The sequence below is a fragment of the Stenella coeruleoalba genome (genome assembly GCF_951394435.1).
Source record: "Stenella coeruleoalba genome assembly, chromosome: 21".
Classification (NCBI taxonomy): domain Eukaryota; kingdom Metazoa; phylum Chordata; class Mammalia; order Artiodactyla; family Delphinidae; genus Stenella; species Stenella coeruleoalba.
Genome location: NC_137167.1, coordinates 31,197,320 through 31,217,730, shown reverse-complemented (window position 1 = coordinate 31,217,730; position 20,411 = coordinate 31,197,320).

The following is a 20,411-nucleotide window of genomic DNA, read 5'->3' as shown; positions in this document are numbered from 1 at the left end:
GCAATCCCCATCGCTTCCCTATTTCCCAAAGGTAACTACTATCATGGCTTCTAACTCTCTAGCTTCTTCTGTTGAAAATGTTTATGAATAGATCCAGAAAATGTTTATACATAGATTTTTAAAAAATCATTATTAACTTTGTTTGTCACTCTTTATAGACATTGGTCCACTTCCACATGAAAAGTAGGGAGCATCTACTTCCACTCAACATTCCATAGAATGATGTTGTACTGCAAACCAGAGTAATGTACTTAACACAAGGGGAAAAATTACTGAAATCATGCCCCAAGATGTCCCCCAAATATGTGTTTGTGTGTATAATTACAAGCATCTATAACTGCACAAAGCTAGTTCCTTCTTAGGTCAATGTAGTATCTTTAATATCCACACCTGACCATTCGGATCACCAAACTTTCAGAAGAGGTTAAAAAACAGCTATCGTCTGTCCATCAGATGCAAGTCCAAATCTAAGTGACTATATAAGCACATACATAGTTTAGAGCTGCTTGAAGTTAAAAACCTTTGCTCTTGTTTCAGAGATATTTACATTAAGTACGCATTTTTGTGTGTATGGTTTCTTTCATCTAATACTATGTTTCTAAAATTTAATCAAGCATACACCACATTTTATGCATCCATTTATCCTTGATATTTGGCACTGTTTGTAAATAATGTTGCTATGAACCTGCTTGTGCATGTCTTTGGTGCCTGTGCACCCACTTCTGCTGGTTATTTAACGGGGAGTGAACTGTCAAGTCACAAAGTATGCATGGTCACACAGTCTTCACAGACAATTACAAACAACTTTCTGAAATATTTGTGGCAATGTACACACCAGCCAGCAGTGAGGGAGAATTCTCCTACTTGGTACTGACCATCTTTTTGAATTGTTATCATTCTTGAGGGAGTATAGTGGTATCTTATTGTATTTTAATTTGCACTTCCTTGATCACTAATCAGTACTTTTTCATGGGTTTATTGGCTATTTTGGTACCTACTTTGTGAGTGCCCAGTGGTAAAACTACACAGGTAAAGAGTCTGACAGAATAAGTAATTTGATAATAATAAGATAATAATAAGAATTAAATATAATATTATTAGAAAATAGTATCACTGGTAACATATATTAGTAAATGGTTTTAGTAATTTTTTTGGTTTTAATAATATCTATTGAAATTAATAAAATATATTATGTATAAGCAAAATAAACCTTTAGAAATGAGGTGAGACTCATACTACCTCCTTCCTCTGTAAGAGTTAGTTTTATGAAGCACGTTGTTTCAAGCTATATAAAGCCCCATTGAAAGTGGTTTAAAAAAACAGGCTGTTGATTGCCTAATATTATAACAATTTCAGAGTAGCATGGCTCCAGTATCCATTAATTCAGTGTTCACTGAACATTATTGAGACCATCTCTCCAGTGTTTTGGTTCTACAACAAAATAACTAGGCAGGATTTTCAGAGCGGCTCTCCACGGGTTCAGACCATAAGGAGGTCTCTCAAATTTATAGGGAAAAGTTGGTATATTAACACTGATTTTTCTCTCATGTATGAGAATCTCATTGATTATCTGATGATATGCTTTGTATAGTTGAGAAAGAAAGCCAATGTCCTGAACCAAATTTCATAGTTATGGTATAAGAGATGTGGGAAAAAATCTAAATAAGCATCTTGAATTAATGCCCAATTAAACGAAAATCCCAAGTTTAAATTCCAGATGTAACACTGAGCAAGTTTTCCTCAAACCCAACTGGGTTGTTACACAAATCTGTAATCCAAAGATCATGCTTAAAATGTTATTTTACACCTTAATGTATGACACTGATTAATGCTGTAGTCACACAGGGATGATCTTGTTTCAAACTAGAAATATTCCTTGAAATGAGAGTTCAATTCAGCGTGAGAAAAATTCCGAGATGACAGAAAGGTTTATTAAAATATTTTTGGTGAAAGCTATATAGAAATATCTAGAAACAGACTTTTTTCACTAGAATTTAACATTTCTTTATAAAATGCAAAATAAATAAAGCCTTCCCTTGCAAAGCTTTTGTGTCAGAATTGCATTTGGTAAAGTTCCCCCTGGGCTCACGAATGTTAATTATTATCCACACCAAGATTCTAAACCTACACTTTGCAGCTTCTGCAGACACACCCAAACACACCCAGAAAATAAAGGCATGTGCAACACACACACACACACACACACACACACACCCCCCACACTGTCTCAGAGAAGCAACCTCCCCAGAGATTCGCTTGGTACCGGTACTTCCCTTCTCTCTTCAGGTTAGCCTGAGAGATGCTTCATTTCCGACTTCATCTCTTGCTTTCATTAAGTCTAGTTATTCCTCTCCTTTTGGATATTCCACTCAACTCCTGTCTGTCTCACTGGGAACATCTTTTCTCTCCCTGTGATTCTTGGATCTTACTTGGGCTGCAGGATCTCCCCCACTCCCTACTTGGAAGGAGAAGGAAGTATGAGACCTCTGATGGAAGTAACAGCACTTCAGAACCAGTGCTTAAGAAAGAACCTCCCATGCCTTTCACAACTGCCTTAGATGCTTTTCTTTCTCCCAGAAATAGGAGGGAAACTCAAGGATGTTGCTGCATCACCCACTCTGGTCCTGTTACTCAGTCATGGATGAAGATTCGTTCAGTTAACTGGAGGTTAAGACTGTCGGTTAACATCTCATTGGCAGCCCAGAAATGATCCATCCTAAACCAAACAGGGTCTGCTCCACCATCTTTCTATCTATAACTTCGATCACATGGCTAAACTATCAGCATTAGACCCATGAGAAGGAGAACTGATAATAGCTCATGTGTGGGGAGGAAGACACTTCATAAATGTTCTAAGCATTGGGCCAAACACTCTACATCTACCACAGTATTTGGTGCACCAAACAGGTCCTATCATCACTCCTCCTTTCTAGACAAAGAAGCAGAACATTGTAGAGAATGTTTGCTTAAATTTATACAGTTACTTAAATAGTTGAAGTAGGATTCAACTTCTGCTTGCAGGGTCTACCTCTAACGTTTTTAAAGATTCAGGTCAAAAGTACAAATGAAGGCTCATATACCATACATCTAAATATTTTAACAAATTGTTAATCAATTTTAAATGAAATAACTCAGATACCCTAACAAAAACTGCTTCATAAAAACCTAGAAGATCAGGTTCAAATCTGGATGTCTAGATTCCTTGGTGTCCTCAGGAACAAAGCCCACCTCTTCTCAGCGTGGCCTCTGTCCTGTGGCACAAGCAGCCACACGCATTCACTCCTGGTGTCCCAGCTGTCACATCCACCAGGCTGTCTACACACACCGCAAACAATCAGCCTTGGCCGGCTCAGGGCTTGAAGAGCTCACAGCGGTGGTGTGACCCATGCAGGAAGGGCCGATTTGGAAAAGAAACCAAACCAGGTCCCGGAAAGAAATTAAGAGCTGTTAGCTCAGAGAATCTGGGGTCCAGGTACCTGGAGTGCAGTCTGAAAAAGAGAGGGTTTGGCTCCTTCCTTGAAGCCATAGCCACCTTGATCACAGGGAGCATCTCAGCCTACAGGGAGCATCTAAGAGGACCAGGGTGGGGCTTTCTAGAGCAGTGCTTCTCAAACTTTAATTTCATTTGGATCACAAAAGCCTGGGGCCCTGAGCAGAGGCCCTGTTACTGATGCCTGAGGGCAGTGATCCCTGCCAGATTCTAAAGGCTATACTTGCAGCTCCACTGCTACCCTGTTGCCCTGCAAAGTTCAGAAGAAAAATAATACAGAAAAGATAAACTCATTAAGTCTATACAAGCAGAGTTAGGAAATATAACACATATAGAAAAGTGTCCTGGGAAGAAGCTCAAATAATGAGGTCAATTTCAGAGATTCTGTTTCTTTCTCCAAAACTATCCAAGCCCAGTTTTCTCTCTATAGAATACATTGCTTTATCGCCTTATGTAAATCATTATTTGTTGGCTCTCAATGACATGGAGTGAGTGGGAATACTAAAAATACTTTGTGACTTAGCTCTAAGGAATTGTGGAGAAGATCCTGGCTTGTAAGCTGGGGTTTTGGCTCTAGTTCTATTGCTAACAAGCCACCGTGGGTAAGTCACTTAGCCTCCCCACCTGATTTTCCTTGTCTAGAAAAGCGTAACAGTGAAGGCCTTGCGGACCCCAAAAAATGAAATATGGATCAAATACAACAATACATATGAAACATGTATTTCGGAAATCATACAATGGATTTATCTACAAATCTATATATATGTAAGATGATAAAATTTACTGTTGCTGTAAATAAAAACAATCTTTTTATCATCTTTTTAACTTTTAAATACTGTAAATATTATGTAATGTTTTAGGCCATTATTTACAGAAACATTCCAGGATTTATGAACTAGGAAACAAAGAGAAACACTTTTAGAAAACCATTTTTCTTGGGGAAACATTCATGTTAGTTTCTGTCTTGCATAATTTTATGCTAAAGCTAAGACATGAAATAACTAGGTAAAGTTACAAGAGGCAAGTTCACAATTGAATTACAGGCAGCTTCTACACATATAATTCAAAACAGCTTTTTGAAAAATCTCCACCATTCGACAGTTAAACACCACATATGTGTGAGAGAACTGAAAACAATTTGTTTATCACAAACATGCCCAGAAATGTATTTTTAAAACTCACCATACAGGATATCATACATTAAGAATTTGATTATACATTTTCCTAATTTAAAGGCAGAATGAACTATTTTCCCTTTTGACACAGTTAAGCATTAATCAGATAGTTTCTTACTTCTAAATAAAACAATATAAATATAAACAATTTTATATTTAAGAGATCATCTTTTACTGTCCCCTTGAAATTAAAGTTTCCAAAAAAGGAAATGAAGCAGCTGTAGACCTTCTGAATAATTACTTCAAATAATTCACCTTCTCTACAATTTTCTTGTATACATCAATATACCTTGCTTCACTATCACCTGACATTTATCACCTATATTAACATCTTCATCAGGTCATAAGGGCAATATGTCCTACATAAATGAAATTTATATAAAACTACAACTTATTTCTTTAAAATAAAAAAATGTAAATGATTTTGTATGGAAATATTTATCCTTCATCCATTGAGTCACGAGTATATGACAGGTCCTTTATAAATACATCTAATTCTTCCAAACCTTGAATCCTTGGTTTTGATATTCATTTTCACTTGGGCTTTAGAATCTCATCTAAAGACATCCATATAGGGCAGCACCGTCCAACACTGTCACCACTAACTGCATGTGGCTAGTGAGCACATAAAATGTGGCTAAGACAACTAAACAAGTGAATTTTAAATTTGATTTAATTTCAAAGTAACCTAAATTTAACTTAAAAACGATACTCGATTCAATTTTTAGAAGACTTTTAAGTGTGTTTGGAACAATTTCCGTACGTGAGTTTCCCTTTCAACTGCGAGTTTTATAAGTCTAAATAGAGATCAAGTATTTCAGGTGAATATTTAGCATCCGAATTGAGACATTTTTGCTGTAAGTGTAAAACATACACTGGATTCAAAGACTGAATACCAAAAATTTGTAAAATATTTCACTGATGATATTTAATGTTGATTATATATTGAAATGATAATATTCTGGATATATACCCTAAATAAATATATTATTGAAAGTAATTTTACTTATTTCACTGTATTTAGTTTAATGTTAAATTAAATTGAATTTTACTACCAGAAAATTTTAAATTACATATGGACTCACATTGTGTTTATACTGAACAGCACTGGCATGGAATATGGCTGCCTTCAGAGTAAAATCTAGCCTGTCTGTCTACCAAGTTGGTTAGTTCCATTAAGGATAAGCTGATTCTCAGTGTATGAATCATTTGCATTGATCAGTTGTCTTTGGGTTAAATAGAAACACTGAACATGATTAAATTTTAATTAAATAAATTAAATTAATTAATTAAATTTAATATGAACCAAGAATATCATTGTGGCATATATTTTTACTCTGTGCTATTTTCAGTGCCAGTAGGATGTTTTTAAGCTATATTACGCAGTCCAAAACTGTTTTGGTTTTGTGGTTCTCATATCTATTTCTTTTTTTTAATATTTTTTTTTCTAATTTTTCCCCTTGTTCTCAGACTATGAATTTTTCTCCCTTCCCCAGACCCATTACAGACATGTTTCCCTAGGAGGTCCTTCTTCCCTAATCTCCTTAAACACCTTTGGTGTTCATTTTCTGTGGACCAGAAAGTCAACTAAAGGTGTCGCTTAGCATCAGGTATAAAGTATCATCCATTTGGCAACTGCTAAACATGTGCTATTATCCAGACCATTTGTCCAAAAGATTCTCACAGAAAAGCAGAAAGATATAATATAATGGCTTTATAATGAATATTTCATCTGCTTAGAGAACCTTTACTTTTTTCTGCTTAATTTCCATGTTTGGCATTGTTCTAAGGGTTCCATTTGGCTAAATAAGTGAATATAGGTGTTATCATTTCCATTTTTAATGTTATTTGGCTCAAAAGTGAGTGCACATTAATTAATTCTACAGCTGCCACTGTCTACTAAAAATGGCAAAAGAAATCATAGTGAAGACAACTCTGAAATATGGTACGTTAAATCAAGAATGAAAATATTCCACCTGCCAAATCATTTACTTCTGAATGGAAGTCCATTAGAGAACATTCAGAAAAACACCTCTGAGAGCTCATCATTATAAGTGACTTCAAGACACTAGCCAGGTGGGTGGATTAATTTTTCATATATTTCCATTTTGTAAGACTGCTGTCCGTATTACAAAACAAATTAGCATTAGATTATAGAGTGTACTCCAAAATCCACTTAAAAGGTCTAACTAGTGGTTCTAACATTGGTTATTAGTAGTCAGCGTTAAGAGACACCATTTTAATTTATTTTGTTCTTTAAATATTTTGAAGACTTTTGTTCTTTAAATATTTTGTTTTAGGTTCTTTGGATTCTACGTATATGTTTATTTCCATGCCAGAATATCCATGAATCCCGACAGTCAAGGAATAGAATTTCCACAGGTAAATTTATTTACGAAGTTTTAAGTTTTAAAAGCCTTAGATTATAAAGAAATGAAAATAAAATACAATGTTAAATTTTAATAAAAGTTACCTAAATCAACTTTTTAAAATTTTAGAGAACTTCCAACAAGTGTAGTCAAATTTATTGCTTGAAAAAAAAAAAAACCCGGATTATTAAAAGCTCCTAATTTAACAAAAGAATGGAAACACAGAGGTCTCCAAAGACAGAATTTCAAGTCTATCTGCTGAAGCAGCTGTGACATTGCCACGAAACCTAATGAACGGCAAACTCAGGCGCCAGTCTACCTCGTGCTGCTGTGTGCTCTAGTCACTGTGCTAGAACAGAGATTTCTGAAACTGGGAATGTTTCTTTAAAGTAATGTAAAGTCAGACATAACTGTCTCCCAAAAGAGCAAAATGGCATAAAGTTAGAACTTGTTTCCCAAAAGAACCACTATTTGAAGCTGTGCTTAACATGTGCAATTCTTAATGAAATTCTGAAAACATTGGCAATAAATAGCTACACAGCAGAAAACTCCCTTGAGTGCAAATCACAGAACAGATCCTCGTCTTAATACAGGATGGACCGATTGTCCAGATTCCCAGGCATTACGTTTTTGTCCTATCCACTTTTTGATCTCTTAGTCAAGGCTTCAACTCTCCATTCTAGCCCAAGCTGTCCCCACCCACGATGTGGACATGGTTAAGAAGAGCCAAGCAAGCTCTTTCAGACTCTGGAGCATTCTGTATAGTTTATTATATCGCAAAATAACGTCTCACCTTCTATCATATTTACTGGGGATGTTGTCCTAAAATCAACTAAGGAAAAACTTAAGCCCTTTTTCAAAAAGAAAAATGAAAAACAAAATGGTAACACACAAAATACCAGAATTGACATTGTGCTTACCTTCATGTGGAATCTAATCTTTTATCCCTCAAACAACAACTCTCCCCATGCTTCTTTCAGAATATACCTATTGTTGAAATTCAGTAAAGACTGAATTCTTATCCTTTTTGTTCCCTTATCCCCAATGTCTTCTGAATATAACATTGCCTTTTTAAAGTTTCCAGTGGCCTATACTTGGAAGAAATGTAGAATTTATTTTAAAGCTGTATGTTTAAAGTGGTTTATAACATTTTAGAGTTTATGGTTTTCTTTAAGAATGTAAAGAAGCTATGTAGCTCTTCTCTGCTAAAAATACCCTTAAACACAAAATATTACATACAATTTCAATGAATTTATGGATTTATTGAAAAGGACCTCCCAATGGTAGTAGATCTCAGGTCAAAAAACTCATGAGTTGCATTATTCTCATGAGTATACATTGCTAGTACTATACAACTTTTACCTGCTAAGTAGAGTGTATGAATTGGGAATTGATCATCAGTGGCTGCATGGAAATCTATTTTATGTACACTATTTTTCCCCAGTATTGAAGATTTAGGATTTGTCCCTCAAAGTTACTTATTTTATTCAATCGTGTGTTTAGTTTTAATTCTATCTTTAACAGTTGCTTGAAAGGAATTTTTTAAAATCATGTTAATCATAAATAAATAGAAGGCAATAAATGCCTATATAAATTTAAGGATGATTCATTTTGATTACTAATTAGGAAGTTGAAAAAACAGAGGCCAACAAGGATAATACCCAGAAATTCACCATACCCACGACGAAATAGAAAATAAGCTATATCAATAAGTAAGTCAAGAGAGATAAGGAAATAATGTCTATGTACATTACCCCTCATCTTTCCAAACCCTAGATAGTGGGGTACCCCAGGAGTCATTCCTCACCTCCTCTCTTATCCATCCATATTTAGGCCCTAAGTAGTTGCACCCAGTTTCAATTTCAAATGCCACCTGTACACTTGCCACCTCATAATCTGCAGTCCCCACCTCTCTTCCGAATTCCAGAATCATATTAGTACCTACTAGACTTCTCCATTTAAATGTCTAAAAGAAATCTTCTGTCTGAAATCCATATCTTATTTTCTCTCTCAATCCCTGTTGCTCCCAAGGCTTTCCCCATCTCAGTAAAAAGGCATTTCCAGTTATTAAGACCAAAAGCCTTGCTGTTTCACTACACTTCTCCAGGAAGAACCCATAGACTCTATGTATTAAATGTATACAAACTCTGACCAGCTGTTCCCCACCACAGTAGCAACCTGGTCCAAACTACCATAACCTCTCCTCTGGATTGCGGTCGTGCAAAACCTCTCAACAGCCTGCTGCTTTACCCTTGCCCCTTATTCTTCATACAGCAGCCAGAGCAATGCTCGTAAGTTTGTTTCTGGTAGATTCGATTTAGAAGTAGAAGGAAGAAAGGGAATCTCAGCTGACTCCCAGATTCATGACTAGAGTAAGTATGTAGATGATGATACCATAAATAGAGATGGGTAATAACGGAGGAAGAAGAGTTTGTCAGGAGTTGGTGGGATCACAACTCCTGTTTTGGATATTTTAGATATCTATCATCACACGTGGAAATGGAAGTGTCAGGTGTGCAGTTTGATACCTAAGCCTGGACTCGAGGGAGTACTAAGGGCTGGATATATCACTGGGTATAAATCCACATACATTGATTTAAAGCCAATGGAACTCATGAGATTTTCTAAGAAGTAAGTATATCTTGAGAAAGAGGTCCAAGAATGAGTTGTGGGACCATCCAATATTTATCAATATGGCAGTGGAAAAGAAGGTGGCCAAAGAGACGAAGAAAGAGTAGCCAGTGAGGCAGGAGGTGATTTCACAAAAGCTAAGAGAAAACATTGTCACAAGAAGAAGATGTAACTGTGAAAAAGATAGAATTATTTCTCGAATTTCATAAAGTTTAAGGTAGATGCAGGTTTATCAGTGGATTTGGTGTTGGGAAGATTAGATAATAATTGTCTGATAGCTTCCATTTTCCCAAGAAAATATGAAGTGTGATCATCAGCTGGGAGTTGGCAGTGAATAGATGCTATTGGGGGAGATAAAGAAGGTATTTTTCTTATTACAGGAAATGAGAAAGAAAATTTACTAGCAAAATATAAAATGTCATATCCCTTCCAGTTCTAGAATTCAATACATTTATCTCATTTTCCAAGGAATTCCATAAACACTAAATCATACAAAAGATGGACAAAGGGCACAGAGGATTTTTAGGGCAGTGAAAAAAAATCTGTAGGATATTATAATGATGGATGTACGTGATTATACATTTATCCAAACCTAGAGATTGTACACCACCAAGAGTGAACCCTAAGGTAAGCTATGGACTCTGAGTGATTATGATCAGTGCAGTGCAGGATTATCCTTGATGAAAAACAAAAGAAGTATCATTCTGGTGAGTGATGTTGATAATGGAGGAGGCCATGCATGGGTGGGGGGCAGGGAGTAAGTGGGAAATCTCTGTACCTTCCTCTCAATTTTGTTATAAACTTAAAACTGCTTTAAAAAAAGTAAAGACTCTTGAAAAAGAGATTAACAAAGGGAGGTAACACTGTGAGGTGACTAGGAGAAGCTTTATGATAGAGTGAGCATCTGAGGAGTCTTTGTGGTTTAGTTAGGACTTGAAAAAGAGGAAATGAGAGAAGATGCATGGAGCAAAGGCACAGGTGTTTGCCAAGAGGCAGAGGTGGAAATGTACAAGGTGTCAATGTGTGCGTCACCTGGTGAAATAATTCGCCAACTACAAAACCAGTTTGTAAAGAAATACAAACTCTCCAACTTTCTCACTTGCATCATTGTAACCACTTGCTCTTTCTAGTATTAAGTCCTACTAACTCCAAAGAGTTATATCTCAAAGCAAATTCACCTTCCCTCCATAAATCGGCTTCTGTCCCCTATATTTCCCCAAATTCTAGAAATGAGACCATGATTCTTCTTGTCTTACAGGTTCAAAACGCATGTGACCCTTCACTCTGTCCTTCGTCTACCACAGGCAGCCTCATTCGGGCTCTCTGGCACATCTGGTCCTTCTTTCTCCCTGTCACTCTCATCAACCCAGTTCAGCCATCCATCATCTAAAGCTCACATGACTGCAATCATCTTCCACCTAACCTAGATTTCTCAAGTGTCTCACGGTCCAAATGGATCTTATTAGTACTCCTGAATCACAACTCTCATCATATTTTCCCCTCAGATATAAAACCTTTGATTTCTCCTTATTACCTCCTAATTAAAGTCTAAACTCTTTCACCTTGTATTAAGGCATTTTGGAATCTAAAACCAACTTTTCTTTAAAGCTCAATTCCCCAATATTATCTAATACAAACTGTAGATTATGTCTCTGCAAAGTTGCCACATATATTCCCATCACCATGATTCTGCTTATGCTGTTCCTTTTAGTTTGGGTGTGCTCCCACCAAAACACACACACATACACACTCATACACACTATTCCTGTCTCTTGAAATCCTGCCCATCAATTTAAACAGTACCACTTTCTTCATGAACCTTCCCCTCATAGGTACATTACAAAATGTTCCCTTGCTGCTTTGAAGTCAAACAACACTGCTTTATTATTCCCACATTACTCTAAACTTACAACGAGAAAACCAGGCTTACACGCATTCCCTGTCCGTTAATAATTATATGACCGTGGATAATTCATTTGACCTCGCTGAGCCTCAATTTTCACATCTGTAAAATCTAAGGGTTGTAGAACTAGTAAAATATGGCACAGGTAAAGTTTCCACTCATGTAATCGGCATTTGCTGAAGACCTTCTTGATGAATCACTGTTAATACATAAGATGAAATATTTCTCTATATGACGCAGAAAACTCAGAATTATTTATTTAGGAATCTGGAAAGCAATTTTAACAGATATAATCGAGCAGTTTAAAGTTTATAATAGATAACAGCAGCAAGAAAAGGCGTATCATAATAAATAGTAAGCATCTATTATGTGCTATTTGTTTTCCCTGAAAACAAATAGTTATAAGAAATGGAAACACTACAAGCAAACAATTGTACAACATCTAAAGAAATTTTCTGAAAGCTAGAACATTGCTACATTGCTTAAAATATCTTTTGTTATAGCAAAAGCAAACATTACATATATCTTTGATATAAATATGACATCCAACATCTTGACTTAAAAATGAAAAGGCCAATCTTATTTTGTCTTCATGACGTGAACAAATCCATCAGAGGGATTCTTTAATGGATTGACCAGTTGGTTGGCAACGTGAAAACACAGGCTTGCCTAGACCATAAAATAATTTTCCAAATCAATCAACTTAGTAACAACAAAATCAAACAATGCTAGCAAAAATTTCCAAATGGATGGGTGGAACTCCCACTTTTCAATCTGTTGTTTTGGAACTACAGGCACACACTGTAAGACTTTTAATATTTTGAAATATTTCTTACTTCCACTTAATTAGGGAATGCTTTAGAGAAGAAGACAGCTTTTATTTTTAGGATGGAAATTTCTCTGATTTTCTCTAAATTTAGGGGAAAAGAAAAGTGTGCAGCACGTATAAGGATGATTGAAAAATTGTCAAGGCAAAAAGGAGTTGAAGGAAATAATCTTTTGCTGTAAAGTTTACCTAGTTGGGGTTGGGTGGGAACAGAGGAAGAAGCTAAGCGTATAAGCATAAACCAAAGATGCAAAGAAAGCTGGAGATGAGATTCTTGGGTTTAATGTGTAGAGGCTGAACAGGAATCAAGGCAGAGTCCTGAGGGGAGAGAGGTGGTCAGATTTTTCAATAATGATTCAATCTACTGGACAAGCCCAATTCATACTCAGAAGTTAATTTATTACGCCTTTTCCTAGCTTAGTATCTAAAAAGTGCGACTTCTCAAGCTACAAGCTTTGCCAATTCTTTTTTACACTGTTGTTGAAAACTTTACAAACAACAAGTTTCATTAAAATGGATTTATTACAGTTTAAGATCCAATTATTTGAATGAAAAAATCAAAGTAGAGACTAGGGAAGTGAGTGTAAGACAAACAGAGCCTGAACTGACAGTAATTCTAGAAAAACTCATGAGGAGAGACCAAACAAGAGAGATTAGAAGAAATTAGATCTCCCTGTGAAAAGGTCTTTCTCTTTTAACTAATAAAAATAATCTTTCAAACAACCTTATTTAAAACTTGAGCTTCCAGGGCTGAGCAGTTTGCCTTTACATCACCTTACATTCATTAACTTTATAAAATCTGGGGAAAGGCATGCCAAAGAAACAATTAGCTTACACACCACTAAACAGAAGGTGGGTGAGCTAATGCAACATCTGTCACTGAAAATGGATCCTGGGCTAAAGGTGATTGCTGTTTTCTTTTGTTTTTCCCTGATAAACTTTTTTTTTCCTAAAAAAAAAATTCATAAAAAAATGGGAATTTGATATTTATCTTAAATCTACAGACTTGGCTTGTTCATTAAGGGCATTGAATTTGTTTCCCTGTTAAAACTAACAGTAAAGACTGATTTCAAAATCTCAAGGAATTAGGATCTTTCTCTAATGTACTGAATGAATCTACCCATGGGGATTGCAGTTCCTAGTCAATTTCAGTTTACTTTTTGCCTCGGGCAGGTCTCTGCTAATTCTTCTATAATTACAAGCACTGTTGACTTCATATAAGACACCAGTTGTTGACAATGAAGATTTATGAAAAGTGATCTGGCATCATTATACAGAACTCCCTTTCAAAACTACACTTGTAGAAACAAGTTGTGATTCTTAATCAGGAGGTCCGCTTAATTTAAGACAAACTAAAACACTGGTCTTCCACATCTGCTTAGTCTAATTCACTGGCATACGCCTTAGAGCTCAGTTATTGAGTACCAAGCTCATGGATGACGTGGCTTGAAGACTAGGTGCCTATGGAATGGATCAACCATCATTTCCATCTGGGATCAATGTGACAGGCATTTAATGACATGGCTTAAAGGTTGACTTCACGATAGGAAAAAAGCATATACATTTTAAAGCAGAAATTATTCTTATAATTCTGAACACTAGTTCAATATATAATAATACTTGGATGGCCTTCGATGAAAGTCTATGAGCAAATGCTATAACTTACGTTTCCATAGTTGATTCTATTCTCTGTTGCTTCCAAAATACTTCTCCACGAGCTATCAGAATAGTCTGCCCCCAGTCGACTTTTCATATTACTTTCTTCTCTCCCTATTCATCCATTTGAAAACTTACGATGGCTTCTACTTGCTCTATATATGAAGATGAAATTCTACTGCTTTATCACTGACCTTGATAATCCAGCTCCAGCATTTGAGATCATGAATTCAAACTACTTATACAGACCACACTTCTAGCCCATCCAACTCTCTCACTTAGTTGATCTCACTACTGCTGTTCTTGGCTTTTTGAAAACATCTAGTTTCTTTACTGTTTACCTATGGATAAATCCTCTTCTAGTCTTTTAAGTTCCATAAATTATAATTTCAAACACTCTCTTGACTGCTTCCTTTATATTCTTACTCTATTTGTCTTTCATGGGGTCTACGTGAAAAACCCAAACCTGAATCTATCCACTTCTCCACCTTCCCCACACTGACACCTGGTGTGGATGTCACTTTGGGTCGGGCTCATTCAACACCCATTCGCTATTCTCATTTCCCTTTTCTGTTTTTGTCATAGAAAAGTTAGATATTCACTTTCCTGGGTCCTCTTGAACCTATAAGTGTCATACGGCATAACTCTGGCCAGTTAGACATAACAGGTAGTTTCTGCTAAAGCTTTTGCTTTTTTGATGAAAAAAAAGTGCCTATACTTCCCTTCCTTCTTCCTCCTTTAAATGTGAATGTGATGCCTGGAGTTGCAGCAGCCATCTTTTAACCCTGAGCCAAAGGCCAAGGAAATCACCAAGACACCATTCCCGACCCCAGTGGGATGCTGAACCTACTCCTGCAGCCACCACAAACAGAATTCCTAGTACATGAGGGAAAATAAACTATTATTTCTTTAAGCCACAGTAATTTAGCTTTTTGTTACCTGAAGAAGAAAGTATCTAACTGATATTTCTGGTCTGGGGAATGAACTATATTATATAAACAAACAAACAAACAAATAAATAAAAATAAGCCACCTGCTCAGACTGTTGTCACAATAAAAGTACGGACTCTAAGGTCACATGGGTGCTCGGTTCTGCCCAGCTCCTCCCTTTCTCTTCTCAGCATATTTTCAGGTCTCCAGAAGGCTACTTTAACCCTGCCAGTTAGCAATTTCCCTTCCTAATGTACAGAGAAAACAGAAGTTGCCAGTCTTTTCTTGGCCCCCACGGTCCAACTTCCATTCCTCCCGTTCTGTCCCTCCCAGTCTCACCAGCCATGTTTCCGGATATGTCTTGTTTGAGCTAGGAAGAGAAGTCCATAACGTTCCTAAAGTTCTCCTTTCCAACGTGCTCCTAAGCCTCTTCTCCCTTTAATCTCAGAGTCCTTTTCCAGAATACTCCTCAAAGTCTCCTCATCCTGTGTTTATCACTGTTAATGTTGGTATCTTCCAGGATTCTATCAGTTGCCCTCTATTTACTCACTCTTCCACCCAGATTTTTCTTTGCACCTATATCTGACTGCTTACTAGAAAATCCCATTTTGATGCCTCAAAGATATCATGTCCAAACTTGAAATCATATCTTCTTGCCTCCAAACCTCCTACTGTCTCAGTGAAAGACATCATCCTGTATTCTGTGACTCAGGCTAGAGATGTGGCACCATTTCCTATCCCTTTATATCCCTCAAACTTCACCTGGACTCCATCATCTAGTCTTGTCTGTTCTACCACCCAAATATCTCAGGATTCTAGACAATTTTCTCTGAACTCTTTGACACTTTTCTCCAACAGACCCTCATCTCTCTCCTAGAATATTACCACAGTCTCTTAACTGGGCATTGTGCTCTACTCTGCTCTCCTACACCCCCTTTCCTACCATCCCCTCCCTTCTGGCAACCAGCAATCTGTTCTCTGTGTCTATGAGCCTGTTTTCATTTTGTTTTGTTTGCTCGCTTCTTCGTTTTTTTATATTCCACATATATGTGAGATCACACAGCATTTGTTTTTCCCTGTCTGACTTATTTCACTTAGCATAATACCCTCTAAGTCCATCCATATTGTCTCAAATTTTGACAATTTTTAGTTGCTCTACAGGAAGATTTATTACCCCATTTAGATATCATGCATGAGGTAAGAGATCCAACATTGGGATTGAAGCACTGAAAGAGTGTGAGAGAGAGGGAAGCATCTGAGCAAACTTAAAGGTAATAAACCTGGAGTCTCCTGCCCCACCTATGCCACAGGTGTCAATCACTGAAAGAGATTCCACATATCTATATCTACGCATCAGAAAGCTTGATGCTTTATGTCTTATAGTTTCATGTTTTGAGCTTAGGAAGAACGGAGGTTAGGAAACAAGAGATAACAAACAATTTCTCAAAAATACCAACCTCAGTCACTTTCAAAATGAGAAATTTCTAAGTGAGCTGGACTAAACTGATACAATGTCATTTAAGGCAGAAAATGTGAAGTCTTGGAAGCTTTAATGCATTCAGCTGCATTCTATTATCTCCTGCTTGAGAGTCAGCCCTGTAGACTCCTCTGATATACTCTTCATTAAATCCATCACTAAGACCTTGAAAAGAGGCACCCTTGCTATGCTTTTAAATGAATACATTAACTACGTTCAATGACCCAAGAAAAGTATTCAGGAATGCCTGGAATAGAGTGGAATTAATCTTGCACTTATATAGCACTAGCAACTCTTCAAAGTATTTGTACCTTTCAGTACATGTTGATTCATTGGTTATAGGTTTATACACTAAATAAGCCAATAAGTAGGTCTTGACTAGAGTATGCTCAGCACTGTTTGGCACGGCAAACTATACAAGAGAAATAATCAATATAGTGCCTAGTTTTGGAGAAAGATATGAGAGACTCACATGACACTACTAGAGAATGACCCCAGGCCACATATATTTAGGTGCAAAATGATACAAGGTTACGTATATTTAAAGTGTTTCTCTGGAAGTTCAGAGAAGGGAGAGGTCATTCTGAGTGTTCGTACAGAATCACAGAACTTTAGGACTTGTATTTTCTCCATTCTATCTCCAAGATTTTGGGTTATCTTTACTATCATTATTCTGAATTCTTTTTCAGGTAGACTGCCTGTTTCCTCTTCATTTGTTTGGTCTGGTGGGTTTTTACCTTGCTCCTCATCTGCTGTGTGTTTCTCTGTCTTCTCATTTTGCTTACTTACTGTGTTTGGGGTCCCCTTTTCACAGGCTGCAGGTTCGCAGTTCCCATTGTTTTTGCTGTCTGCCCCAAGTGGGTAAGGTTGGTTCAGAAACGTTTAACAAGGACCTAGAAGAACAAAAGAGTAAAAAAACAATGATGAACAACACAATAAATGAAATTAAAAATTCTCTAGAAGGAATCAATAGCAGAATAACTGAGGCAGAAGACCGGATAAGTGACCTGGAAGACAAAGTGGAAATAACTACTAGAGCAGAATAAAGAAAAAAGAATGAAAAGAATTGAGGACAGTCTCACAGACCTCTGGGACAACATTAAACATACCGATATTCAAATTATACGGGTCCCAGAAGAAGAAGAGAAAAAGAAAGGGACTGAGAAAATATTTGAAGAGATTATAGTTGAAAACTTCCCTAATATGGGTAAGGAAATAGTCAATCAAGTCCAGGAAGCACAGAGAGTCCGATACAAGATAAATCCAAGGAGAAACACACCAAGACAAATATTAATCAAACTATCAAAAGTTAAATACAAAGAAAAAATATTAAAAGCAGTAAGGGAAAAGCAACAAATAACATACAAGGGAATTCCATTAAGCTTAACAGCTGATCTTTCAGCAGAAACTCTGCAAGCCAGAAGGGAGTGGCAGGACATATTTAAAGTGATGAAAGGGAAAAACCTACAACCAAGATTACTCCACCCAGCAAGGATCTCTTTCAGATTCAATGGAGAAATTAAAACCTTTACAGATAAGCAAAAGCTAAGAGAATTCAGCACCACCAAACCAGCTTCACAATAAATGCTTAAGGAATTTCTCTAGGCAGGAAACACAAGAGAAGGAAAAGACATACAACAACAAACGCTAAACAGTTAAGGAACTGGTAATAGGAACGTACATATCAATGACTACCTTAAATATAAATGGATTAAATGCTCCAACCAAAAGAAATAGACTCTCTGAATGGATACAAAAAACAAGACCAATATATATGCTGTCTACAAGAGACCCACTTCAGACCTAGGGACACATACAGACTGAAACTGAGGGGATGGAAAAAGATATTCCTATGCAAATGGAAATCAAAAGAAAGCTGGAGTAGCAATTCTCATATCAGACAAAACAGACTTTAAAATAAAGACTATTACAGGAGACAAAGACAGACACTACATAATGATTAAATGGCCAATCCAAGAAGAAGATATAACAATTGTAAATAGTTATGCACCCAACATAGGAGCACCTCAATACATAAGGCAAATGCTAACAGCCATAAAAGGGGAAATTGACAGTTACACAATAATAGTAGGGGGCTTTAACACCCCACTTTCACCAATGGACAGATCACCCAAAATGAAAATAAATAAGGAAACACAAGCTTTAAATGATACATTAAATAAGACAGACTTAATTGATATTTATAGAACATGCCATCCAAAAACAACAGAATACACATTCTTCTCAAGGGCTCATGGAACATTCTCCAGGATAGATCATATCTTGGGGCACAAATCAAGCCTTGGTAATTTTAAGAAAACTGAAATCGTATCAAGTATCTTTTCCAACCACAACACTATGAGACTAGATATCAATTACAGGAAAAAAATCTGTAAAAAATACAAACACATGGAGGCTAAACAACACACTACTAAATAACTAAGAGATCACTGATGAGATCAAAGAGGAAATCAAAAAATACCTAGAAACAAATGGCAATGAAAACATGATGACCCAAAACCTAGGGGTTGCAGCAAAAGCAGTTCTAAGAAGGATGTTGGCAGCAATACAATCCTACCTCAAGAAACAAGAAACATCTCAAATAAACAACCTAACCTTACCCCTAAAGCAATTAGAGAAACAAGAAAAAAAAACCCTCCAAAGTTATCAGAAGGAAAGAAAGCATAAAGATTGGAACAGAAATAAATGAAAAAGAAATGAAGGAAATGATAGCAAAGATCAATAAAACTAAAAGCTTGTTCTTTGAAAAGATAAACAAAATTGATAAACCATTAGCCAGACTCATCAAGAAAAAAAGGGAGAAGACTCAAATCAACAGAATTAGAAATGAAAAAGGAGAAGTAACAACTAACAATGCAGAAATACAAAGGATCATGAGAGATTACTACAAGCAACTCTATGCCAATAAAATGGACAACCTGGAAGAAACGGAAAAATTCTTAGAAAAGCACAACCTTCCGAGACTGAACAAGGAAGAAATAGAAAACATAAACAGACCAATCCCAAGCACGGAAATTGAAACTGTGATTAAAAATCTTCCAACAAAGAAAAGCCCAGAACCAGATGGCTTCACAGGCAAATTCTATCAAACATTTAGAGAAGAGCTAACACCTATCCTTCTCAAACTCTTCCAAAATATACCAGAGGGAGGAACACTCCCAAACTCATTCTACAAGGCCATCACCACCCTGATACCAAAACCAGAAAAAGATGTCGCAAAAAAAGGAAACTACAGGCCAATATCAGTAATAAACATAGATGCAAAAATCCTCAACAAAATACTAGCAAACAGAATCCAACAGCACATTAAAAGGATCATACACCATGATCAAGTGGGCCTTATTCCAGGAATGCAAGGATTCTTCAATATATGCAAATCAATCAATGTGATAAACCATATTAACAAATTGAAGGAGAAACACCATATGATCATCTCAATAGGTGCAGAAAAGCTTTTGACAAAATTCAACACCCATTTATGATAAAAGCTCTCCAGAAACCAGGCATAGAGGGAACTTACCTCAACACAATAAAGGTCATATATGACAAACCCACAGCCAACATCGTTCTCAATGGTGAAAAACTGAAACCATTTCCACTAATCATGTTGCCCACTCTCACCACTATTATTCAACGTAGTTTTGGAAGTTTTAGCCACAGCAACGAGGGAAGAAAAAGAAATAAAGGGAATCCAAATCGGAAAAGAAGTAAAACTGTCACCATTTGCAGATGACATGATACTATACATAGAGAAGCCTAAAGATGCTACCAGAAAAATACTAGAGCTAATCAATAAATTTGGTAAAGGAGCAGGATACAAAATTAATGCACAGAAATCTCTTGCATTCCTATACACTAATGATGAAAAATCTGAAAGACAAATTAAGGAAACACTCCCATTTACTACTGCAACAAAAAGAATAAAATACCTAG